Genomic DNA, 27029 nt, shown 5'->3' with positions numbered 1-27029 from the left:
AGGATCTCACTAAGTTGCTTAGGCCTCACTAAGTTGCTGAGGCTAGCTTTGAACTCATGATCCTCCCACCTCAGCCTCCTGAGCCACTGGGATTACAGGTGTGTGTGTCACATGCCCAGCTAATCCTCTGTATTTAGAAAATTGTAGTCTAAAGCATTCTTTTTTAAATATTTTTTTTTGTAGTTGTACACAATAACTTTATTTAATTAATTAATTAATTTTTATATGGTGCTGAGGATCAAACCCAGGGCCTTGCACTTGCAAGGCGAGTGCTCTACGGCTGAGCCATAACCCCACAGCCCCTCTAAAGCATTCTTAACTGATGCAACCAGCACGTATGGTATCATCACATTTAGGGGAGTAATTTATCCATTGACTGGACTTATCTAGAATCTGAAAAGACAATTGAGCAGCAAAACCAGAGACACAATGTTCGTACCAGAGTCCAGGCACCTTACACTCTAATAAGCTTTCCTGGCCTTTATTCATAACCTTTCTACTTTTATTTAAGACATCATTTTAACAAGCTGATCTATGGTGTCCTCCCAGGACTCAGCAGCTAGTAATCAATTATCTGTTATGTACAAAGCACTGTGGGATGCCCACTGGCCACCTGGTATCCATAGATGTGTTTTAAGTAGGAAAGCAACGTGATCCAGAACTGGCTAGGTAACTTGGACTATGAGGTAAAGATTGGAACGAGCTTCGAAAGAGGAAAACAAGAAAAGAGGGTGTCAATTTATTAAGAAAATATATATTTAAAAATATTTTTCCATGGAAAATTCCATCTACAGGACAAACTACTTTAATTCTTTTTAATAATAGCGAATGTTGATTTCTAAAATACTCAGAACACTCGTCTGTCTTGATTTCTTGAATCCCTTAGAAGTTTTCAAAAGAAAAATACTGTGCCAGGCCTGGAACGGACTTCTGAGGAGATATAGAATGTAGCAATATGAAAATACCCCCAAATATAGTTATTCCACCTGGATATCTCATAGATGGGAACCTAAAAGGAACAGCCTAGAGTGACACTGAGTGGGGACTGGAACCCAGAACGCTGAACTTTCCCTTTTCCCAGGCAGCAAGGAAGGCGACATGGATTTCCTCAAATTACTCAAACATTTCCTTTCATGAGGAGGTGATTCTTGACCTAGTGCTGCTGTGAGCTCTCCCCGGGTCAGGAAACTCTGCCTGCCCTGGATTTCCTGTTTGTGGGAATGAAACAGGATGAGCAGATAAATCCTCCATGGCTTTTTTTCAAGTTCATGAAGTTTCTCCCTGATAAGTCTGCAGCAGCTCTGGCCAAGATGACCAACCATTGACATTATTTGTGTTTCTAAACAGTCCTCAAAAAAACTGAGTACTCATGAAGTGCGAGGCTGGATATGGTAGGGGAAAAGAGTGTAGGTCACTGTTCCTATCCCTGTTTTATGGGCCAAGCCAGGAAGTGCCACACATCCCTTCTGTTCACATTTCTTTGGCTCAAACAGTCACTGTCCCTGGAGAGCTGCCTTGATTTTGGTGCTCCCCAAAGCAGACTTCAAGACAACTATTTAAGTATAAGGCATCTATCTGGGAAGTGACCCTAGGGAATCTCTGTAGGGGAGTGGGAAGGTGAGATGGGGAAAGTAAGGCAGCTGGGTAAGGAATCATTATCAAGCCAGTTACTTTGGAGGGTAGTTGAGCTCAAACTCTTTAGAGATCTGTTGAAGACAATATAGAACATGCCACAGTCATCCCAAACAAGAAGCAAGGGAGCTGGGGTATCCACCAATTTCTTATCTTTCACCAATTGAAGGCTGCTTCTAGAACTTTCAGCACTTAGTAACTTGCCAGAGCAACGTAGTCAGGCAGTTATCTGCATTTGCAATAAACAGCTTTTGGTGGTAGAGGTCAGGGGGATATGGACAACGTATGCTACAGGCTCTAACCACTGATGATCAGTTTTACATTCACAGGAAAAGGTGGACTCGGGCCCAGTAGACATGCTTCCTCCTCCCAGGGTGGGGATGCAGAAGTTGTATGTAATGCAGAGTAAGGTTTTGCCTGTCCAGGCCTCTATTACCCCATTTTTTCTTATGTTGGCAGAGTTGGTTGGTATGCCCGAATACCACAGCTTTCCCTTCAACACTCAAATAGACCACATTTTTTTCAGCCTCTCTTGAAGTAAGGAGGGGTCATATGACTGATTTAGGCCGAGCAGAAGGGATATGTGGCACTGCCTGGCTTGGTCCATAAAAACAGACCACTCATCATCCTTTCTGTGTCTTTCTTTCCATGGTGACTCTGGAAGCCACTTCTTTAGTGGTGGAACATCTTCAATGGTACTTTGGAAGAAAACAATATCACATAAATTACTACAAAAATCACTACTGCTAATTGGGGTTGATGGTAAGAAGGAAAGCATTAGGATGCTTTGGGTACTTTTCTTTGTAATCCAGGCAGAGAATGGCATCAGCAAAGGACCTGAGGCTGGAAGAAGGATCCCAAGGCAAGCTAGTGTGATTGGAGGTGAGTGAGGGAGAGTGACATCCTGAGCTTAGAAACTCAGCAGAATTTGGGTTTGTGTGTGAACAGGATAGATGTGGAGTTCAGTGGTCTCCATGCCTGGAATTGCCTTTGGGGTCAGAACTCCCACTGTGGTTTGTGGTGGGGGCGGGGATTTTCTAATTCCTGGTCACTGCCAGATTCACTTCATTCTCAGGTCATGTGGTCCAGATTTGGCAAGTTTTGAAATCATGCGGTTCAGAAACTCCGTAGTCTGGGTGCCTTTAGTCCTAGAGAGATGGCTCTCCAGTATCAGTGCAATACACTGTTCTTGTGGGCTAGCCTGGGAATCTTGCTCCACTGTTTTGTTAATTTTTTTTAAGTAACTAACTTAGTAATGAACTGTTGGGCAGAGCTGTTTGCCTGACCTCCAGGGCAGCCTCTCACTTGCCCTACTCTCCTCCCCCATCGTGGTATCCTCTGGGGAAATGTGCCTGACCCAGCTGCATCCGTGGGAAGGCCTGGCCCCCACACCTCGGCCTCCCAGCCCCACCAAGGCCACAGGAAATGACCCTCTAGCAGCCACGAGCTGTGATCCAGAAGACAATGACAGAGAGATGGAAGGCCTTTTGTCCCAGCTAACTTGTCCTCTTGGGTGAATGCCAACTGCTGGAAATGCAAAACTGAAGATTCAGTGGGAAAAACATTAAAAAAACAAAACAAAACAAATAAACAATCCTTTGGGTGTGAGCCAACTTCTGAGGCTCTGAGGGGTTTTTGTTTTCTTTATGTGTGTGCATGCAAGTGCATGTGTATATATGTTTAAAATATAAATAAGACTCAGAGCAATCAAAGAATGTAAGATCACAAGACCTACCCACACATCAGGCCCCGGGTGGTATCTTTCTTCTTATGGTTGGGCTGTACCTCTTCAGCCATTGTGTTTTTTTTTTTTTTTTTCCTGGTACCAGGGATTGAACTCAGGGGCACTTGACCACAGAGCCATATCCCCAGCCCTATTTTGTATTTTTTATTTAGAGACAGGGTCTCACTGAGTTGCTTAGTTCCTCACCTTTGCTGAGGCTGGCTTTGAATTCACAATCCTCCTGCTTCACCCTCCCAAGCCACTGGGATTACCAGCATGTGCCACCACATCCAGCTTGTTCTTCAGCCATTGTTAATCCAGTCATTTGGCTTTGGTCCACTGGCCCCTCTACCTCCCACTGACACCTCCAGTCACCACTCAGAAGCCAGAGATCTTCTCAAACCTAAATCAGGACACCTCTCCCAGGGCTCTTACAGGTCAGCTCTGTCTCATTTTTCAGGTCTCAACTCAAATGGCACCCCCACCAAAGGGCTTCCCTGACCTTTTACATGGAACAGTAACTTTCAATCTCTTTCTCCAATAGCACCCATAGCCCTTACCACATCTAGAATGATCTGGTTTGTTTCCGCATCTTGGCCCATAATAGGTACTCAATAAATGTTTGTTGACTATTTTTCAGTGGTTGTTCTACTCAGATCAAATGTGACTCAGAAAATCCAGATTTCATTGTATTTCAACAAACATTATTGGCTACAAACAGTGCCAGGGCTGGAGATCAATTAGTCAGGATTCATTCATTCATTCATTTACTCACTCACTCACTTGCTTGCTCATTTATTAGGATATTAGAACCCAGAGGAAGTGGGAATTCAATATGGGGATACAGAGACCCCCTAAGTTTCATCATGGAGATGCATGGTGCATTTTCCTCTTGAAACTAGGGTTTGAGGGTATGAATGTGAATGTCTTTGGAAATGAAAGGAAACCTTAGAGTACAGAATTTAATTTATTTATTCCCACTTATGACCCCTATGGGTGGCAGGGATCTGGTCTTTTCTGGAACCACAGGGAGGACATGCCTTGTGCTTGCCAAAGGATTGGGCTGATGGGTATGAAGGGCTGACGGGGATAATGAAGTTGCTTAAGAGGTTTCTGTGGAGGTCTTAAATGCTGTGCTAAACCATCTGGACTTTCCTCTCTAGACAACAGAGTCTAGTAAAAATAATGATTTGGAGAGCCTTGTTTCAAGTGCCTGGATGTTGTGGACTTCTGAACTTCAGACTACTTTAGGATGCTTTTGGAAAATACAATTGCCTGGGCCATATCATTAGAACTGGATTCTCTGAATTCAGAGTTGGAGCCTGGTCTTCTTCATTTTCACACATTTCCCACTCCTTCTCTTCATTTGCTAGATCTGGTGACCTTTGAGACTCAGAGAGGTGAAGGGTTTTGCCCAAGGTCTGCAGGTGGCAAAGGGCATTAAAATCCAGTTGGTCTGTCCCTCTGTATTTCCCTGCTTCACTGCAGCCTCCCCCTGGACTAGCTGCTCCTGCTAGTTCTATTTTCCCCTGGATGCAGAAATCTGGGCCGTGGCTGTTCTCCCTTCCCCTCCCCACCCCCAGCCTCAAAGGTCAGGTACGTCCCAGCCTCCCTCAGTCATGTCCATTTATGGCTCTGTTGTTCCAAAATGTGGCCAAATTTATAAACTCCCCTTTCCCGGAGACAAGAAACAATTTGTGCAGAGCGCAATGCGGGGGCAGAGCTGGGAGCTTCATCGGAGGCCTGGACTTCAGCCCGGCCCCGGGCCCAATGAACTCCTACATTGGGCAGGCTCCAAAGCCTCTTTGGGCTCAGTTTCCCCATCCGCAGAGCAAAGGAAGTGGATAAGATCATTTCTTAAGTCCTTCCTTATTCTGGAAACAGTTTACCACTTCAAAATGACAACGTTCTTGGGCTGGGATTGTGGCTCAGAGGCAGAGTGCTCGCCTAGTATGCCTGAGGCACTGGGTTCGATCCTCAGCACCACATAAATATAAAATAAAGACATTGTTTCCACCTATAACAACAACAAAAAAGTCAATGCTCTAAAACTATGGGTCCAAGCATCCCAAAAGATAGTGCCAGGGGATGTACTGTAGTCTCTAGGCCCTCTTCTTTGCATATTTTATTTTATTTTTCTCTTTTTGAATTTATTTTTATTTTATATTTTATGTTGTGTAGTGCTGGGAATCAAACCTAGGGCCTTGCACATGCTAGTCAAGCACTGTACCACTGAGCTACACCCCCAGCCCTAATTTATATCTATCTATCTATCTATCTATCTATCTATCTATCTGTCTATTAGTTGTAGATGGACACAATACTTTCATTTTATTTGTTTTTATTTTTATGTGGTGCCAGGGATCGAACCCAGTGCCTCATGCATGCTAGGCAAATGCTGTACCACTGAGCCACAACCCCGGCACCCCCTAATATTTTTTATTTAAATGATTTGGGGACCCTTGTTTTAAGTGCCTGGATATTATGGACTTCTGAACTTCAGACTACCTAAGGATGATTTTGGAAAATACAACTACCTGGACCATAACTTTAGAAGAGCTGGATTTTCTGAATTCAGAGTTGAATTCTCTGAATTCACTTCTTCTCTTCATTGGCTAGATCTGGTGACCTTTGAGACTCAGAGGAATTAATTTTCATTGTAAAACAAAAAGTCTCCCTCCTCAGCCACTCACTCCTACTCCCCACCTCAAAAGTTATCAGTTGTAAAAAGTGTGAGGTAGATCTTTCAAAACATGTTTCTTTATATATATTGGTATGTGTGTGAATGTTCCATATGGAGGGTTTTAACTTATTTTTTTTTATATAGATGGAAATTACTGATTTTTTTATCTTACTTTTTCACTCAATGTCATCTTTTTTTCCATATTAACCTCATTAAAAAAAAACAAAAACACAACAAAAAACAGACTTTTGGGGTGGGGGTCTCTCTCAATTGTAGAGCACTTGCCTAGCATATGCGAAGCCCTGCATTCCATTCCCAGCACCACAAAAACAAAAGTGAAAACAACAACAACAAAAAAAACACTTTGAGCCAGGCATGGTGGCTCATGCCTGTAATCCCGGTAACTCAGGAGGCTGAGATGGTAAAGTCTCATTTCCAGGCCAGTCTCAGCAATTTAGTGAGACCCTGGCTCAAAAAAAAAAAAAAAAAAGTATTTGGGATGTAGCTCAGCGTTAAAGTGCCCCTAGGTTCAATCCCCAGTGCCAAACAAAACAAAACAACAAAAAAGTTTCACTTTGATTTGAGATATAATTTAGGTATTATAAAATCCATCCACTGTGAATGTTTAGTGCAATGATTTTTAGCAAGTTAATAAAGTTGTGCAATCATGATGACAATCCAGTTTTAGAACATTTAGAAATTTTTCTATCTCCCTGCCCACAAATGCCAGTTTTTTAGTCAATCCCCACTTTCATCCCCAGCTCTTGGTAACAACTGATCTACTTTTCTGTTCATTTTCCCACCTTAACCCTCCCACCGTGCCCAAATCAGTAGTCTATTTCTTTATTCCTAACCAATATTCCATTGTTTAGATATATCATATTTTGCTTATTCATTTATCATTTCATGGATGTTGGATGTCTCCAGTTTGGGGCTATTGTATATAATATTGGTATAAACATTCACCTACATGTCTTTATGTGAACATACATTCTCATTTCTTTGGTAGATACCTCAATCCAAACCTGGACAAGAAGGATAAAAGTTAATTCTGGGGAAAAGTCCCCAGGATGCACAGTCACAGGATGGCTGAGGCCAGGCAAGAGAAAGAAGAGGCTGGGTTGGGGATTAGAATTCCTTCTTCCAATCTTCTCCTTTGCAGGCCTATCAGTGTAATTAATGAACAGTTGGTCCCTGGTGGTATGTAAATAGAGGTTGGCCATCTGTTTTTTTTGGGGGGGGGCTCTAAAGGAGCTCTCAGTCTAATGGAAGACTGGATGAATAATTTCTAAGGGAGAGAGTTAAGAAGGTGGACTTTACTAGCTTAAACCCCAGCTGTGCCATTTCCTAGCTCCGTGACCCTAAGCAAGTGAATTCAGCACTCCATAGCTTCAGTTCTCTCAGGTGTAAAATGGAGGATGTGATATCACCTCCCATTGAGAGGTCAATGATGTCATGTGGGTGAGGCCTCAATTGTTGGGTCTATGATTGTGACTCTTAGTCCTGGGGTAATGGGCTTTACTGACTGACCAGGGACCCCAGGAGCTGGCATGACTAGACAGTGGCATGTGCCCCGGAGCCTCCATGGAAGGAATGACCTTAACAACTCTCACAGCCTGTGAATCACTATTGGGAGCTGATGAAACCCTTAAGAAATGAGACCTAATGAGATATCTTCAGGTCATTGGGGGCACTCTCTTGAAGAGGATTGTGGGACTCTAGTCCCTTCTTCATCTTCTGTTTTGTTTCCAGACAATAAGCTGAGCAATTTTTTCCCTGACATTGGCTTTTGGCCATGATATGGCACTATATGCCCAAAGCAATGGGGCCAATCAGAGACTGGAAAACTATGAGCCATAATAATTTTTTTCTCTTTATAAATTTTTGTGGCTGCATTGTAGAGAGCAGAGCTCTCCTTTTTTTCTAATCCTTCACTAGCCTTTAAGGTAGGTATCATAGAAAAAGATGCTCAGAGAGGTGGGATAACTTGCCCAAGTTTGCACGGCTTGTGAAAGGTTGAGATGGATTCAGGCCTATTGATTATCAAGTTCAAGCTTGCACTTCTTTGCTCTGGGGAACCTGCTCATACCTGCTAGCCCTTCTTTTAAGCCTTGAACCACTAGAGGGAGAGTACAGAATTCCCATGGACTGAGGCTGTGCACTTCCCTTTGCTGCATTTCTACTGTTTTTTCTCCCACTTTGGGGGTCAAACCAGGATTTTTTCTTGGCTGTGGATCCTGTCTGTTTCAGCTCAATCAGACGTGGGGAAAGGCATAATTTGCCAGCAGCCCCCCTCCTGTACCCTGGACTTGGGCTCTAGCTGGTCTCACTGTTCTTTGTCCCCTTCCAGCCTGCTCCCCAGGGACTGTCCACCTTGGGGCCCTCCTAGACCCCCTCTCTGAGCTTCCATCAAGTGACTCCAAATGGCAGCATTTTTCTAAGTGACTTTTTTTTCTAAGCAATGAGCATGAGATTACACATCTGGGCCAGTGGTTACTGACGTCCTGAAGCTGGTTCCTGTGAGTGAATGAGTCTTTCAGTTAAACTATTGGTTTTTTTAAAGGGTCCATGCTTCAGTTTTTCCAAACATGTACAAGTCTAAAGCAGAGGGGGAAAATGTGTTTCAAAGAAAAAGTTTTCTTCATAGGAGCAAAAATTTTCCAGGGAAGAAAATATTTAAATCATATGATATAATTGAGTGGTTTTTTAAAGAAATATTTTTTCTGTGAATAAATCCTTTTGTAGAGGCTACTTAAGTTGAAGGTCAATGTACAAAACAGTAAAAGTGGAGACTGTGTGATAGAAGGAAGTGGGGGGGGGGGGAGTCGTGCAGTGACGCAGCTTCTCTTCTATTCCCTTACCACTTACTTTTCTATGAACCACCACCGGGCGTGGAACCCAGTTTGAGAACCCCTGAAAGTTGAAACCCTGGGCCTGAGCCTAAGGGCCACCATCTTTTACTAATGAGTGACTTCAAGAAAGTTTAGCAGACTTCTCTGGGCCTCATTTTTTCTATCTGGAAAATGGCATGATAGGACTAAATACAGTTGTCCTTCAGTGTCTATGGACGATTGGTTCCAAGTCCTTGACCTCTAATACATGGATACCAAAATCTATAGATGCTCAAGTCCCTTACATAACATGGTGCATTTATATATAACCTACCCACATTTTCCTGTGTACTTGAAATAATCTCTAGATTAGATATCTAATTCAATGTAAATAGTTGTTATACTGTATTGCTTAGAAAATAATGACAAAAAAAAGTCTGTGCATGTTCAATATGGATACAATTCCCCCGCCAATATTTTCCATCAGAAGTTGGCCATGTCCTGCAATACAGAATCGAGAGATAAGAAGGACTACATTTCCTGAACTTGTTCTGAGCTCTAAGATTCTTTTCTGTTTTTTTGTTTTGGTACTGGGGATCTAACTTAGTGGTGCTTTACCACTAAGTTACATTCACAGCTTTTTTTATTTTTTTATTTTGAGACAAGGTCTAAGTTGCTGAGGCTGGTCTTGAACTTGGACTCCCTGCCTCAGACTCTGTCACTGGGAATTATAGCTGTGTGCTATCATGCCTGGCTCTCATATTCTTTATTGCTAGAGAAAATTCAGTTCACAGTAGGGAGCTATTTGAAATATATGCTTTTTTCAAAAAAAGGAACAGAGTTCCCTTCTTTGAAGCAATCTATTAATAAACAACTGCTTAAAGTATTTTACAAACAGAGGTGCTGTGCGCCTCTTAGCATGAATGGATAGAAAACAACCAACAGCTTCATTTACTTTGTTACTAGCAAGTAGGATAAAGATTTCCCCTGCTACCTCATCTGTGTGATTAATTTGCCAGTAATCCTTCCGTCATGAAAAGTTCTAAGTAATGAAATGTCAAACTGAACATTAATATAAATAGTTACTGAACGGTAATGTAGACAGTTAAAAAAAAAGCCAACATACATATATAGCTAGCATGACCGCTTGTCTTGCTTTGCATAGACTGAGAGATTTCCTAGGATGCAAGATTTTGAGTGCTAAAGCCAGGAAAGTTCCAGGAAAACTAAGATAAATTGTTCACCCTATATATAGCAATTACTATGTGCCTGTCTCAGTTCCAAGCATTTTTCACATACTAACTCTTTCAATCTGCATCATAATCCTATGATGTCAGAACTATTATTATCTTCATTTTACAGATCCTTAGGGGGATCTGAGGCTCAGAGAGGTTAAGTGGTTTTTCAAGGTTACACAGCTGGTCAGAGGAGCTGGGGTGAAAAGTTACGAAGAGTTGACTCTGGAGCTGGGCTGGTAACAGCTCTTTCACATTGTTTTGATCCTAAATTGTACTTGGTGAATTGCTGAGCCATGGCTAGTCTGTGATCAAGGCCAGATGTGCACTCAGGAGACCTAGGCATGACTCTCTGTGATATGGAGTGGCCCTGGGCTTCTCTGAACCCTAACTTCTAGCTTGATTGAAATGAAGAGGATGGTCTGGAATATTTTCCAGTGGTTTGTTTATTTTTTATTTATTTATTTTTTTAAAGCAGGAGAACTTGTCAGACAATTTTACTGGGACCTCAATATGTAAAACAGACCCTAGTCAAAAACGTTTACATCTTCATTATTTAGTTGGAAATTCTTCCTGGCTGAAAACTTTTCAAAACTCCGCCCTATAACCTGAGGCTTCCAGAAGTAGAGTGTGAAAACTTGTGGTATAATTGCTCTCTCAGGACTTTTCAGGCTTTAAAATTAAATCAACATTTAATTCTAACATTTTATTCGTTCATGCCACAAAAATGTTTGCGTTTGAGCAATATATAATTTGCCAGGCGACAGGCTAGACCAACGTTGCCATTTCCCTATTGTTATGTGTGGCTGGATAATTCTTTATAGCATCCTGTGCTTTTTAGGATGTTTAGCATAAACAAATCAACCCTGGTTAGGATCTGCTGACTTGACTAAAAAACGATCTCCCATCTTACTTTTCCTGGAAAAAAACAGAAAGCAAATACATTGAAAAAGAAAAATAAATGATCAGAGAATAATACAAGTAAGATAAAAATAAAGTTGGGTGATGATACAGGTATTGTCTCCTCCTTTTCAAGGTGAGTGAGTAGCAAAGGCTAATAAGCTAGATGAACTTCGTTTGCTTGAGGAAAAAAATGAAGGCTAGTGTGATAGAAACACCAAGGTAAAATTTTAAAAAATATTTTTATAATTGTAGATGGACACAATACCTTTATTTTATTTGTTTATTGTATGTGGTGCCAGGAATCGAGCCCAGTGCCTCATGCATGCTAGGCAAGTGCTCTACCACTGAGCCATAGCCCTGGCCCCTCAAGGTAAAATTTTTAAAAAATGTGCTGAGTCCTAGGTTAGGTGCTAATCATACAAATATGAGTTAGTCAGTTTACTGTGAGCCCATAGAGGCTGAGGCAATTAATTCTATCTGGGGCCAGTCAAAAAGTCTTCATGTTGGAGGTGATGTTAGAATTTACCTTGAAATGATGAACAAGAATCGTCATAAGGAGAAAAAAGAATAGTGGCAATTGCCTTACACTACCCTATGCAACTGATTCCCTCAATGTAAGTTGTCAGGTTGCTGACTCCTGGATCTTGTCCCCAGTGATGCCGGGGCCCAAGAATCTGTGTTGAACCAACATGCAATGATTCTGATGTCTGTAGGAAGACCTTACTTTGAGAAAAGTGCTTATAGCTTTAAAAACATTTGTCTACTGCAGTATGGATGTCTTTGATCTGGGGATAGAAGATAAAAGCAGAAGGACTCAGACTCTGCTTCTGTATTTCTCCATTTACCTTCTTCTTTACCTGGGGAAAAGCAGACTTGAAGGGACTCCCTTAATGTTACATAGTTCAAAGGAGGTCCATCTGGACAATGAATTTAGGTTTAGAGACTCCCAATCCAGGGCTCTTCCCCTCCCTCTCTTGCTATACTTGGGGTATTTTTCCCTGGAGAAGAGCCCTGCACAGGCCATCCACAGAGCCAGCATCCACTAATTTGAAAATCAGCTCTGATTCATACCAGAGGGGGTCACATGGAGCCGATCAGGCCAGTTGCCAAGAGGGATATGGAGGAGAATATACACAGGGCGCCACACATAAGGCCATGAATACACAAGCTCCCCAATTTGTTTTCTTTCCAAGGTGACACACATGGAGATGAAGAGAAAAAATCCCACAAAAATGTGCGGAACACAGGAAATATGTTGGCAACCGTTGGAGGTGTGGACAGAGGCTTTTGCCAAAAGGGCTGGTATGAGTCAGATGAGAGAGGACCTTGCTGGGAGTGTGACAAGAAGCCTTCCTTCTCTGAAATTCAGCCCCTTTCCTTTCTCCAGCATGTGTTTCTGTGCTGGGATACCACTAAGCTGGAGCTATAGAAGTGGGTAAGCAGGTAATTATGTAAACTTATACGCACCTAAGTGTGTAATTGTGTCAATATATATCAGTGGTAATTGTATAATTGTGTAAGGGAGTGAGCAGGTAAAGGGTAAGCATGTAATAGGATAAACAGATAAGCATTATGTATATAATTATGCTAACATGTGAGAGTATAAGCATATAACATGTATACATGTAAGAAGGTAACATGTAAGCAGGGAAACATGTACATTGAATGTATAGGCATGTAAGTGGGTAAGCATACCATTGAGTCACTGGATCAGGTACAATTATATACACTGAGAGTCTGTAAATAGGTAAGCTTATAAACAGAAAATCACACTGGGTGATCAGCAAGAAAGCAGGTAAGTATGCAAGCATGTGAGCATTTGGCTTGCTGTTCAAGGTGAGACATGTAGCTCCCACATGCTACACTCATGTAAACTTAGCCTTCTTTCAAAATTTTAACCTAATCATCATTTTGCTCTGCAATGTAGCAACAACATCTAAAAGCCAAAATGGCTTTTGATCATTTTGGAGTTCAATGATACTCACCACACTGTCAGGCAGGGCATACAAAGCTTCATTGTGTCAGTGTGCTATAGGGCCTATTCCTCAAAGTGCCTTGGGTGTCTTTGTATGGAGATAAAATACTTTTTCTAACCAATCAACCATTCCATGTACCTTGGAGAAAAAGTTACAACTAGTTCTCCAGACTCATGATTTCATTATGGCCATTATTTCTTAAAGTGAGTTTAAACTGGTAATATGTGTATTTGAGATTTTTAAAAAGTTGACCCTACTCCATAATTGGAACCCTAGTGGGAAGCCTGATTTACTGACAGCAATGGCAGCAGTGAATCCCTGGATCACTGCAGCAATCATTCAGTGTATCGGTGATGGTTCCAGTGGCAATGGGAACACATTTCTATGTTTCCTTGTTCTCCACTCAGTAGCATAGGGAGACCAAGCCCAGTGGCTTCTGCATGTCTTACCCCTACCAGAAAGTCTTCAGCCATTGTCACAGAACAGCATCTCTTTCCCCAAACATGCTGCCAACAGGGATTGAAGAGGAGCTTCAGCATTACCAGAATGTAACAGATCAGAATAGCCTGGCAAAGGGGCAGGGGTTGTGGTTCAGTGGTAGAGCACTCACCTCGCATGTGCGAGGCACTGGGTTCGATCCTCAGCCCACATATCAATAAATAAAAATAACTAAAAAAAATATTTTAAAAAATAATAGCATGGCAAAGGCTCAGAAAATAAGCAGTCATATAAACCAAAGTCCACAATAGTAGGCCAGAACCTGTAACTAAACAGAGTGACTGCTAAAATACAAGAAACCATACTTCAGGAATGAAAGGGAAAATAAAGTCATTTTCAGATGAATGAACACAGAGAATTTGTTGCTAGAAGGCCTGTCACTGAGGAATAATTAAAGGAAATTCTCTAATCAGAAAGGAAATAATAGCAGAAGGAGGATGGAACCTTTAGAAAGAAAAGTAGACCAATAGAATGGATAAAAATTGAAGTAAACTCTCTTTTGCTTCATTGATATTTTAATCATGTAATCAAAAGTTATGATACCATTTGATGTGGTAATAATGTATGTAAAGAAAATACTTAAAACAATTATATTTAAAAAGTGAGAGGAACTTGGTGTGGTGTGACATGCCTATAATCCCCAGGACTGAGGCAGGAGGATTTCAAGTTCAAAGTTAGCCTCAAAGTTATCACCCTAGTGATACCCTGCCTTAAAAAAAAAAAAATGGGGCTGGGGATGTGGCTCAAGCGGTAGCGCGCTGGCCTGGCATGCGTGCGGCCCGGGTTCGATCCTCAGCACCACATGTTGTGTCCGCCGATAACTAAAAAACAAATATTAAAAATTAAAAAGAAAATGGTGGGGGAGCTGGATGTTGCTCAGTGATTAAGCACCCCTGGGTTCAACCCTTAGGTCCAATCCCTGGTACCAAAAACAAAACAAAAAGAAACAAAACAAAACTGGGAGGACAAAGGGACCTAAATAGAAAGTATGGGTTTTATACTTCACTGAAAGTGGTAAAATACTGACACCAGTAGAATGTGATGAATTCTATAATTACACAATTATACCCAGAACAAACACTAAGCAAACTATGTAATATGCTAAAATCATCAACAGATCAATTTGGAACTCTTAAAAAAATGTTTAAGTAACCCACACAAAGGCAAGTGAAAAGAAACAGAGGAAAAAACAAAAACCAAACCAAACCAAAATAATAACAAAAACATAAAAAAATAAACACATAATAAAGTGGCAGATTTAAGCCCAAACATATCAACAGTTACTTTAAATGTAAGTGGTCTAAATATACCAGTTAAAAGGCAGAGACTAGCTGAGTGGCTTAAAAAAATATTATTCAGATGTATTGTAGGTACAGGCAGTTCATTTCAGACATAATGATGCAGGTAGGTTAGAAGTAAAATTGTAGAAAAAGATATGTTAACACTTATTTGTGTGTGTATATTATTGAAGATTAAACCCATGGCCTTGCACATGCTGGGTGAATTGTCTACTACTGAACTACAATCTCAACCCTTTAAAAAACTTTTATTTTGAAACAGGGCCTTATTAAATTACTGGGGCTGGCCTTAATTGTGACCCTCCTGTTTCAACCTCCTCAGTAGCTGGGATTACAGGTATGCACCACTTAGTCTGGCAAAACATTTGATTTTTCAAAAAGCAGGAATGATTATATTAATGGTTGCCGCAGTCTGGCTGGGCACAAGTCACTGAGCCGCCACAAAGCACTTGTATGTTCAAACAGGAAACTTTATTGCCCGAACTCCACCAGCACTCCATGCACACTCTCCAGAAACTCTCTCAGCTCTCCCTGGCTCTGCGCCTACCCCTCTCGGACCCAACGGGAACTCCAAAGTAGTGGTGAGCCACCCTACTGCCAGACAGCAGGGGTCCATATACAACTGACTACACAGCTTAACATAACCATCATCATCTCAATGGCTCGATGGCATCACCTCTCAACCACTCCCTTCTGGCAGAATGCTAGACTTGGCTATGGCCCTCAATAAATGGGAAAAGTTGATTTCAGAGCAAAGAAAATTACTAGGGACAAAGAAGGACATTACATAATGATAAAAGGGTCAGTCCAAGGCTAAAGGTGTGGCTCAGTGGTAGAGCACTTGCCTGGCATGTGTGAGGCACTGGGTTCTATCCCCAACACCACATAAAATAATAGTAAAAATATCCCAAAGGTATCATGTCCATCTACAACTAAAACAAAACAAAACAAAAAAAGGTCAGTTCATGAAGAAGATATAGTTGTTCTAAATGTATGCACCCAGCATCATGACTTAAAAACACATAAGCAAGGGGCTGGGGATGTGGCCCAAGCAGTAGCGCGCTCCCCTGGCATGCGAGCGGCCTGGGTTCAATCCTCAGCACCACATACAAACAAAAATGTTGTGTCTGCCGAAAAACTAAAAATAAATAAAAAAAACCAAAACACATAAGCAAAACTGATAGAACTGAATGGAGACATGGAAAAACTGACAATTATAATTGGAATTTTAACATCTAATTTTAGCAATTGATAAAACTACTAGGCAGAAAATCAGCAGGTATAGAAGAATTGAACAATACCATTAATCGAAAGAATCTAATGAATATTATTTGTAAAACGCTTCATCTAAAAACAAAATATATATTATTTTCAAATGCCAAAGGAAAATTTACCTAGGAATATAAACATTCATTCTGACTACACTGGGATCAAACTAGAAATCAATAACTGAAAGATAACAAGAAGACCTCCAAATACTTGGAAACTAAACAACACACTTTTTAATAATCCATAGGTTAATGAAAAAATATCAAAGGAAAACTTTAAAAATACTTAACTAATGAAACTGGGCCTAGTGGTACATGTCTGTAATCCCAGCTGTTTAGGAGGGTGAGGCAGGAGGATTGCAAGTTTGAGGTCAGTCTTGGCAATTTAATGAGATTTTGTCTCTAAATAAAATAAAATAAAATAAATTAAAAGGGCTGAGGTTGTAGCTCAGTGGTAGAGCACCCTGGGTTTCATCCCCAAAACTGAAAAAAATTGCATGAAAATAAAAACAACACATGAAAATTTGTGTTGTTTTGAAAATCAGCTAAAGTAGTTCTGCGGGGAAAATTTATAATATCAAGTGTTTACGTTAGAAAAGAACAAAGATTTCAAATCAATAATCAATGTTCTTTAAGACACTAGAAAAAGAAGAGAAAAATAAACTCAGGGCAAATGGAATGAAGAAAATAATAAAGAGAATAGTAGAAATCAGTGAAATTGAAAACAGATAAAAAACCCAGTAGAAAACATTAATGAAATAAAAAATGATTTCTTTGGGAAAAAAATCAGTAAAATTGACAAACCTCTAACAATACCGACAAATGATAGAAATCACCCATATCAAGGTGGAATAGGGGATATTACAACAGATTAGGTGGCTATTAAAGGATAATAAGAAATACTAAAAATAATTTTACACTATTGCACTTAGAAGAAATGGACTAGTAAATTACCAAAACTTAGCCAAGATGATATACATAGCATTAATGATTCTATAACTACTGGAGAAATTGAATTTGTAATTTAAAAACTGAAAAAAGAAGAAAAAGAAAAACCAAAACAAAACAAAAAAAACCCAAAACAACAACAACAACAACAACAAAAAACAAAAAAAGGAAAAAAAAAGTAAAATAAACCCTACCAAATTCCATGTCCTTAGTATATAAGAAAGTAAGAGAATTTACCTGTCATTCAAAGAACAATGCCAATTTTATAGTCTTTCCCAGAATATAGGTGAGAAGGGAACACTTACTAACTCATTTTATGAGGTTAATATTATCTTGATTTCAAACACAAAGATAGTCATCCCCAAAACTTACAGACCAATATTTTTCATAAATTTGAATACAAAAATCCTCAACAAAATTTTACCATGCCAAATTCAACAAGTATAAAAAGAATAATACACCCAAGAACAAGTGGATATTTTTCTAGGTATGTAAGTCTGCTCATAATTTGAAAATCAATTAATATAAACCACATTTATATAAAAATGACACACTTAGGTACAAAATCTACCAAAAATGTCTGATGAAAATTACAAAAATTTGAGGAAAGCAATAAGAATACATAGACAGAAATACTATAAAGAAGTATTTTAAAAAATATTTATTTATTTTAGTTGCACATAATACCTTGGTTTTTATTTATTTTTTAAGTGGTGCTGAAGATCGAACCCAGGGCCTTGCACGCTCTAGGAGAAAGCTCTACCACTGAGTCGCAACCCCAGCCCCCATAAAGAAATATTTTAAGAAGTACTTTAAGAAGACCTAAATACATGAAAGAAATAGTATATTCATGAACTGGAAGATTCAACATAGAAAAAGGGAAGGATCACTTCCCAATATTAAGGCTTATTATATTGCTATATAGGAACTGATATAGGGATACATACATGGATAAATAGAACAGAATAAAGAACTCAGGAATTGATCCAAATAAATAGGGCCTAATTAAATTTTTTTTTGGTGTGTGTGTGGCACTGGGAATAGAACCCAGTGCTTTGTGCATGCTAACCATGCATTGTACCACTGAGCCACACTCCAGCTCCTGCTCAATTAATTTTTGACAAAGGGGTTAAAGCAATTCCAAGGAAGAGAGATAATTTCAATAACTGGTCCTGAAATAGACAACAATAATAAAGAGCAAAAAGAAATGTAATCTGAATTTAACAGTTTATAAAAATTAGAAATTACCTCAGATTGGATTATGTACTTATATGTAAAACAAAACTATAAAATCTCTAGAAAAATTTAGTAGAACATTTCTGGGACTAGACAAGGAGTTCTTAGATTTGACCCCAAAAGCCTGATCCATGAAAAGAGAAAGTGGTAAGTTAGACCTGACCAAAATTAGAAAATTCTGTTCTATGGATGACTGTTAAGAGAATGAAAAGAAATCATGGGTTGGGAGAAAATATTTGTAAAATACATATCTGACAAAGGAATAGTATCTAGAATATATAAAGACCTCTCAGAAAATATTAAACTCTCATTAAATACCAAACAATCTAATTAAAACATGGGTACAGACATTTCACTAAAAGAAGATACCTACAGAAGGCAAATAAGCATATGCAAATATGTTCAAACTCATTAGCTGTTCACTATTTGCTATAAAAGCAAATGAAACAATGAGATATGAGTACATATTATGAGAATGGTTAAAACAATAATGATAGAGGATAGGAAAGGCAGCAGAATACAACAGACACCAGAATGGCAATATGTAAATCAATGGTTGTGCAACTGATGTGATTCTGCAATCTGTATATGGGGTAAAAATGGGAGTTCATATCCCACTTGAATCAAAGTGTGAAATATGATATATCAAGAACTATGTAATGTTTTGAACAACCTACAATAAAAATTAATTTAAAAAATAAAAAAAATAAAAAAATAATAATGATAGCACTAAATGCTGACAAGGATAATGGAGAAAGTGAATCACTCATATTGTCAGTGGAAACATAAAATGGTATCCAGCCCCCTTGGAAAATAGTTTGGTAATTTATTTTAAAACTAAAAATGGAGGGGCTGGAATTTGGCTCAGTGGTTGAGCACTTGCCTAGCAGATGTGAGGCACTGGGATCGATCCTTGGCATCACAATAAAATAAATAAATAGAGATTGTTTCCATCTACAACTAAAAAAAATGGGCTTATATGACCCAACAATTGCACTGTTAGATATATCTCAGAGAAATTAAAAGTTCAATTTTTACAGAAACAAATGTTCATAATGCTATGAACAATAGCAGTTTTATTCACAATAGCTCCAAACTGGAAACTCCCCAAATGTCTTTTAGTGGTACATTTATACCATGGAATACTACTTGGCAGTAAAAAGAAAACAAACTATTGATACATGGAATAATCTGGATGAACTTCGGGAAGAGTATTCTGAGTGAAAAAAGCCAACTTCAAAAGGATATATACTACATGCATGATTATATGCATGATATATATGACCTTTGTAATTATAAAGTTGGAGAATAGATTAGTGGTTGATAGGGGTTAGGGTTGGGGGTAAGGTAGGTATTGCTACAAAGGGTAACATGAGAGTCTTATAATTACATGAAGCTAAAAAAAAAAAATTACATGAAGCTATATACATGTGGTAAAATTGTATATAGACACACACAAACACACACACCACACACTTGCATACACCAATGCATGTAAAACTAGAGAAATGAACTCTGTTTTTTTCTACTATACCACAGTAATTAAAGATGTTACTATTGGTGGAGGCTAGGTCAATAGTATATGGCAGAGCTAGGGTTGTAGCTCACTGGTATTGTGTTTGCCTAGCATGCACATAGCTCTGAATTCTATCCCCAGAACTGAAGGGAAAAAAAAAAAAGAATAATGCATGGGACATCCATGTACATTTCTTTGTATCTTTCCATGGCTCTATAATTATTTTAAAATAATTTTTAAAAAACATGAGTTGATTTAAAGGAAAATATTATATAAACAATAAGAGATAAAGATACAGCAAAAATCACGAAGGTTGTAATTCATGAAAATGACTATATTATACTGATGGAAAAGGTAAGGAGCTTGGTGTCCTGGGTTTAAATCCTGTCTCCCATCAGTTATAATCTATGTGACCTTGGACCTCAGTTCTTCATCTTTGAAATGGAGCCCACAGTGTGTGTGGGGTTGTGTGAGGCTCAGAGGTGAGTGGGTACCCTGAAAGGGCAGGTGCATTCTGATGTAGACCTCCAGGAACCAGAATCATCTATCTGGTGGAACTGCCTGCTTTGCACACATTTAGGACAAGGTCCTAGATTTGTTTGACTCTGGTAAAGTAGCTGATTGTGTCATATGAGGTGGATGGAAGGTATTTTAGGAGGCAAATACAGGGGAAGTCTGAGAAAGAAGCAGTGTCACTGTTCTGTCCTTGGACCCAGCATTTCTTTAGATGGGTCTGAATTAACAGAGAATGTCTGTCCCTAGTATGCCCTGGGCAGATAACTGGAAGAGTGCTGGCCTAGAATGCACAAGGCCCTGGGTTTGATTTCTACTCACGACCCTTTAAAAAAAAGAGACAAAAGGAAAAAAAAGAAAGGATCCTCCATTCTAATTTTTCAGGACTCTGATGACCCCATGGGCTGGCCTTGCTTTCAAGTCATGGGAGGGAGAAAAAGGCAGCTGAGTGGTGACGTGGATAGCAACCACTTCTTGACCATTGGTGAATGGCTCTGAATATGGAGAAGAATGCAAACCGCCTGCTCTAGTCAGAGTATCTTCTCCAGCTCTTGCCTGAGTAAGACTGAGAGCCAGGTCACAGGGCCCTGGAGGAAAGGTTTATTACCAAAATAAGCTGCCCTCTGTCTCTACAATGAGTTCACCAGGAGGAGCTGGGAGATAACACAGTAAAGTGGAATTGGCATCCTGGGTTTAGGCAGAGTGGTCACCATCCTTTCTTCTACATAATAGTAAGATTTGCAAATGTTCACAGGTGCCAGGATGCTAACATGAATACATGAATGAGATGCCCTAGGTGCAAGGCCCTGGGTTCGACCCTCAGCACCACATAAAAATAAATGAAATAAAGGTATTGTGTCCAATTGCAACTAAAAAATAAATTTAAAAAAGGAGGGGGCTGGGGTTGTGGCTCAGTGGTAGAGTGCTCACCTAGCATGCATGGGGCCCTGGGTTCAATCCTCAGCACCACATAAATGTAAAATAAAAGATCTTGTGTCCACCTAAAAAAACTAAAAAAATTTAAAAATTAAAAAAAAAAAGAAATAAAACAGACTAGTGAATATAAGGAACAAAACCTACATAATCACCTCAATATATATACATGCTTCTCCATCTATGATGGGATTTTGTCCTGATAAACCCATTATAAATTAAAATATTTTTAAGGTGAAAACACATTTAATACACCTAACCTATTGAATATCATAGCTTAGCGGAGGCTACCCTAATGTGAGTGTACTTACTTTGTTGCACTATCAGAAAACTTACATTAGCCCTACTGTTAAGCAAAATATCTAGCACCAAACCATTTTATAATAAAGTGTTGACTATATCATGCAATTTATTTATTTATTTATTTATTTATTAGCAGCTTTGGGGATTGAACCCAGGGGAGCTTTATCCCTGAGCCACATCCCCAGCCCTTTATATCTATCTATCTATCTATCTATCTATCTATCTATCTATCTATCTTAGTTGTAGATGGACACAATACCTTTATTTTATTTTTATGTTGTGCTGAGGATCAAACCCAGCGCCTTCCACATGTGAGGTGAGCACTCTACCACTGAGCTACAACCCCAGCCCCCAAGCCCTTTTTATCCTGAAAAAGTACCTTGGTACTTGCCTCAGGCTCCTGAGTAGCAGGGATTATATGTATGTGCCATCACACCCATCTCTATTGCTGTTTTCTAAGATTCTATCCATAAACCTCTCTACTTTAACTCTACAAACTCTCCCCAAGCAATTTCAGCCACTCCTGGGCTCTTCTACATGCTCACTGACGATACCAATCTCTGTCTAAAGTGCTCACATCTCTCCTGAGAGTCAGTGTATCCAACCATTTATTAAAAATTTCCACCTGGCTAATCTAAAAGCACCATAAATATCTGCTTTGGTTCTAATGTGTCCTTCCAAATACTGTATACTGAAAGTGGGAAAGAGAATAATTGTATTATACTGTACAGTTTCTACTAAACACATATCATTTTCAGATCATCATAAAGTAAAAAAATCATAAATCATCCTTAGTTAAGGACTGTCCATACAGAAAAAGCTTCTGACAAAACCCAACACCCAGTTACGACAACACTTTGTAAAACAAACCTGGAATAGAAGGGAACTTCCTCAATTTGATAAAAGATCTAAGCTACAGCATACTTAAGAAAGGGCTCTGGGGCCTGGCTCTAAGCATTGGCAAATTGCTAAGGTCAGGAATAAGGCAAGGCTGTCCACTTTTGCCACATATAAGAAATATTGTACCAGAGGTTCAAGACAGTGCAACAAAACAAAAAACAAAAAGAAATTCCACCCATCTGGAAAGAAAGAAGTAAAAGTCTTTACCATGTATGAAGGAAATCCTAAAGAATCCCCTATTCACCACACACACAAACTATTCAAACTAACAAAGGAGTTCAGTAAGGTCACAGAACAGAAGATCAACATGGAAGAGGAAAAAAAAAACTAATTATTGTATTTTTCTACATTAGTGAAGAATAGTAAAAAAAGAAATTAGGAAAATAATTCCATTCATTGTAGCATCAAAAATAATAAAATACTTAGGAATAAATGTGAACAAAAGATTATAAGACTTGTACACCGAAAATGACAAAACATTGCTTAGAGAAATTTAAGATTATCTAAACAGATGGTGAGATATTTATGCTCATGGACTCCAACTCAAGATTGTAATTTTCGCCTAAATGATTGATAGATTGAATATAATCCCTATAAAAATTCCAACAGGATTTTTGTAGTTCTATCAGACAGATCCTAAGATTTACAAGAAAATTGAAGGAACCAAAGTAGTCAAAAGAATTTGGATGAAGGACAGTTGGGGGACTTATAACAGATTCAAATCTCACTATAAATCTTCTGCATGGTACTGGTAAAAGGCTAAACATAGATCAATGGGACAGAATTAGAAGTCCAGAAATAAACTCTTACATTTATGGTTAATTGATTTTTGACAAAGTGTTAAGGCAATTTGATAAATAAGGAAAAGAGTTTTTTGGCAGCAAATGGTTCTGGGAAAATTGGATATCAATATACAAAAGGACAAATTTATACCCTTTCCTCACACTATGCAGAAAAATGGATACAAAATGGATTACAGACATAAATTTAAGAACCACAGCTATAACATTTCTAGAAGAAAACAGAGGAGAAAACTTTGTGATCTTGGATCAGGCAAAATGTTCTTAGATGTGACATCAAAATGATTATCCAGGGCTGGGGTCGTGGCTCAGTGGCAGAGCGCTTGCCGGGCATGTGTGGGGCACTGGGTTTGATTCTCAGCACCGCATATCGATAAATAAAATAAAGCCCATCAACAACTAAAAAATATTTTTAAAAATATTATCCATCATGCACAAGGCCCTGGGTTCAATCCCTAGCATCATAAACAAACAAACAAACAAACAAACAACTATCCATCAAAGAAAAAAATGATAATTTGGACATAAGCAAAATGAAAAACTTTTGTTCTATAAAAGACTTGTTTGTAAGAGGATGAAAAGACAAATTACAATGTGGAAGAAAATATTTTCAAACAACATAAAAATTTTGGGTTCATAATATATAAGTAATTCTCATAATTCAATAGTTAGAAGACAACCCAATAAAAAATATACTAGAACTCAACAATATAGAATAAGAATTAAACAGCAGAACCAAACGGTCTATATTCTGGAATGCAAGTTTTGTTTAGCATCCAAGAATTAATTTCTGTAAAATATCAATAGAATAAAGAGCAAAACTTCATGATCATCTCAGTAGACAAAGAAAAAGCATTTGACAAGGTCTAACACCCTTTCATGATAAAAATACTCAACAAAGTAAGAGTACAGGGAACTTCATCAACCTGATAAAGGGTGTCTATGAAAGATACTGGTTGCTGAAAGACTGGATGATTCCCTGCAAGATCAGAAAAAAGACAAAATGTCTACCCTTTGACTTCTATTTAACATTATATTGGAGGTTTTATCCAGGAAAAGTTGGAAAGAAGAGAACTGGGTTGGAAAGGTGACATGACATGACATATACATAGGAATACTAAGAAATTCACACACACACAGACACACACACACACACACACACACCAACAATGGCACTAATAAACAAGTTTAGCAAGATATGAGATTGATATGCACAAATTGATTACATATTTATACGCTTTCAATGAAAAATCTCAAATGAAACTTAGAAAAATTGCATTTACAGTAACATCAAAAAAATGAAATTTTTAGAAAGAAATTTACCATGGTGGATTAGAGGAAGGATGCATTTCCAGTTGCTTTAAGGCTCAGAATTCAAACAGTGGGAATACTGATTCTCAGTAAGATGCTGGGAATCTATAGGAAAAGTACAAGTTCATATGGTAGAAACTCTGCTGCTGGACTTAACTTCTCCAAGAGACAGCTACTTGATCCACATACAAATTAACCACCCTCAAACTTCAGCAATACTTAATAAAAGGATGAAAGAAATAAAATCCCCAAACTAATTATTGAGCCCCAAGTAGGAACAGCTGTGTGTGTGTGTGTGTGTGTGGTGGGGGCTCAGACCTCACATATGGACATCCACTCTACAGCAAAAACAAAGAGAATTAACATAAAAGCTGTGGATACCACACCTATGGGGGGGTGTCTCAATCTAGATCATTTTAGGACACTATGGCAAGAGAAGCCTTTGCCCTAAAACAGCCCATAAGTAAAAATGGAAAAGAAATCCATCCTAACAAGTGCATAAAACTCAACACAAGAATACCAGAAATATGAAAAAGCAAAGTAATATGACACTTCCTAGAGTTCATAATTTACCAGCAACTAACTCCACAGATATTTGAGTGGACGAAATATGAGATAAAGTATTCAAAAAATGTTTATAGAGTGCTTGCCCAGCACGTAAGAGGCACTGGGTTTGATCCTTAGCATCATGTTAAAAAAAAAATAACGGGCTGGGGATGTGGCTCAAGTGGTAGCGCGCTCGCCTGGCATGCGTGCGGCCGGGGTTCGATTCTCAGCACCATGTACAAAGATGTTGTGTCCGCCGATAACTAAAAAATAAATATTAAAAAAAAATTCTCTCTCTCTCCTCCCTTACTCTCTCTTTTAAAAAAAAAATAAACAAAATAAATGTATTGTGTCCATCTACAAGTAAAAAAAATTCTTAAAAAAAAAAGAAAAGATCAATGAGGGTTGGAGTTGTGGCTCAGTGATGGAGTACTTGCCTCACACATATGAGGCACTGGGTTTGATCCTCAGCACCGCATAAAAATAAGTAAATAAGGGTATTGGGTCTAGCTACAATTAAAACTACTTAAAAAATGATCAGCAAATTCCAAGAGAACATAGGAAGACAACTGAATGAATTAAGAAGGCCAGTACAAGCGGAGGGAAGTACCGAGACAAAGGGAACGCCACTGCCTCTGCCGCCAGGCCGCGCCCATCCAAGGGACTTTGAACATGTCGGGGATCCGCCCTCAGCAGACTCGCCCAGGAGAGAAAAGCTGGGAGGAAGGACCATCCTTTTGGCTTTGTGGCTGTCCTAACCAAGAACCCAGATGGCACGATGAACCTGATGAACTGGGAATGTGCCATCCCAGGAAAGAAGGGGACTCCGTGGGAAGGAGGCTTGTTCAAGCTGCGGATGCTCTTCAAAGATGATTATCCATCCTCACCACCGAAATGTAAATTTGAGCCACCATTGTTTCACCCAAATGTGTACCCTTCTGATACCGTGTGTCTGTCCATGCTGGAGGAGGACAAGAACTGGAGGCCAGCCATCACGATCAAGCCGATCTTATTAGGAATACAGGAATTTCTAAATGAACCAAATATCCAAGACCCCGCTTAAGCAGAGGCCTACACGATTTACTGCCAAAACAGAGTGGAATAAGAGAAAAGGGTTCGAGCCAAGAAGTTTGCACCCTCATAGACAGCGACCCTGTGGCACCGCAAAAGGAAGGGACTGGTTTGACAAGAACTTGTTTACACCTTTTGCAAATCTCAAGTCGCTCGTGCAGTTACCAGTCGCCTGGAGTGGTTGGGCGGGCGCCATCTTCCATTTCCACCACTGGTATACAGTTCTCAATTCTCTGAATTGCCCCATTTTTTCATACAGGGTCTCTTCCTTCAGTCTTTTGTATTTTTGATTGTTATGTAAAACTTGCTTTTATTTTAATATTGATGTCAATATTTCAACTGCTGTAAAATTATGAACTTTTATACTTAGGTAAGCCCTAGGAGCTAGTTCCTTTGCTCAGTTGCAGGCATGCGTCACCGTTCAGAGCTGTCCTGGCCTCCAGGGGGCTGTTTGGAAGTCCCTGTCCCTCCCTCCCACACCCTTCTCTCAGAACCTGGCTGTTGCTAATGCTCCTCGGATCCAAAGCCTGCAGCATCTCGACCCGCACCTCTTCCTTTGTGTTTATATGGCGTTTGTCTGTGTTGCTGTTTAGAGTAAATAAACTGTTTATAAATATATTTTTAAAAAAGAAGGCCAGTACATAATATGAATGAGACATTCAATGAGTAAATAGAGAAATTGAAAAAGAACCAAACAGAAATCTTGGAAATGAAAGGCACAATAAATCAAATGTTCAGGTGAAAGTCTATCTAGAGTATATACCACACTGAAGACAGAATTTCAGAGTTGGATGACAAAGTGGCTGGCCTTGAACATTAAAACATTAAAGATAAGAAAATAAGTAACATGACAAGAATATACAAGAACTCTGAGACATTAAGAGATCAAATTTAAGAATCACTGG

The 27029-nt window shown here is 39.1% G+C and overlaps 1 pseudogene; it reads left to right on the top strand.

Annotated features, from left to right (window-relative positions):
• Positions 1-14876: 14876 nt before the first annotated feature.
• Positions 14877-26285, top strand: LOC143398139 (SUMO-conjugating enzyme UBC9 pseudogene; annotated as a pseudogene).
• Positions 26286-27029: the final 744 nt, after the last annotated feature.

Source organism: Callospermophilus lateralis, chromosome 1, assembly GCF_048772815.1.
Source record: "Callospermophilus lateralis isolate mCalLat2 chromosome 1, mCalLat2.hap1, whole genome shotgun sequence".
NCBI classification, from domain to species: domain Eukaryota; kingdom Metazoa; phylum Chordata; class Mammalia; order Rodentia; family Sciuridae; genus Callospermophilus; species Callospermophilus lateralis.
Note: the sequence above shows the minus strand (reverse complement) of the source record. Positions and strands in the feature narration are given on the sequence as shown.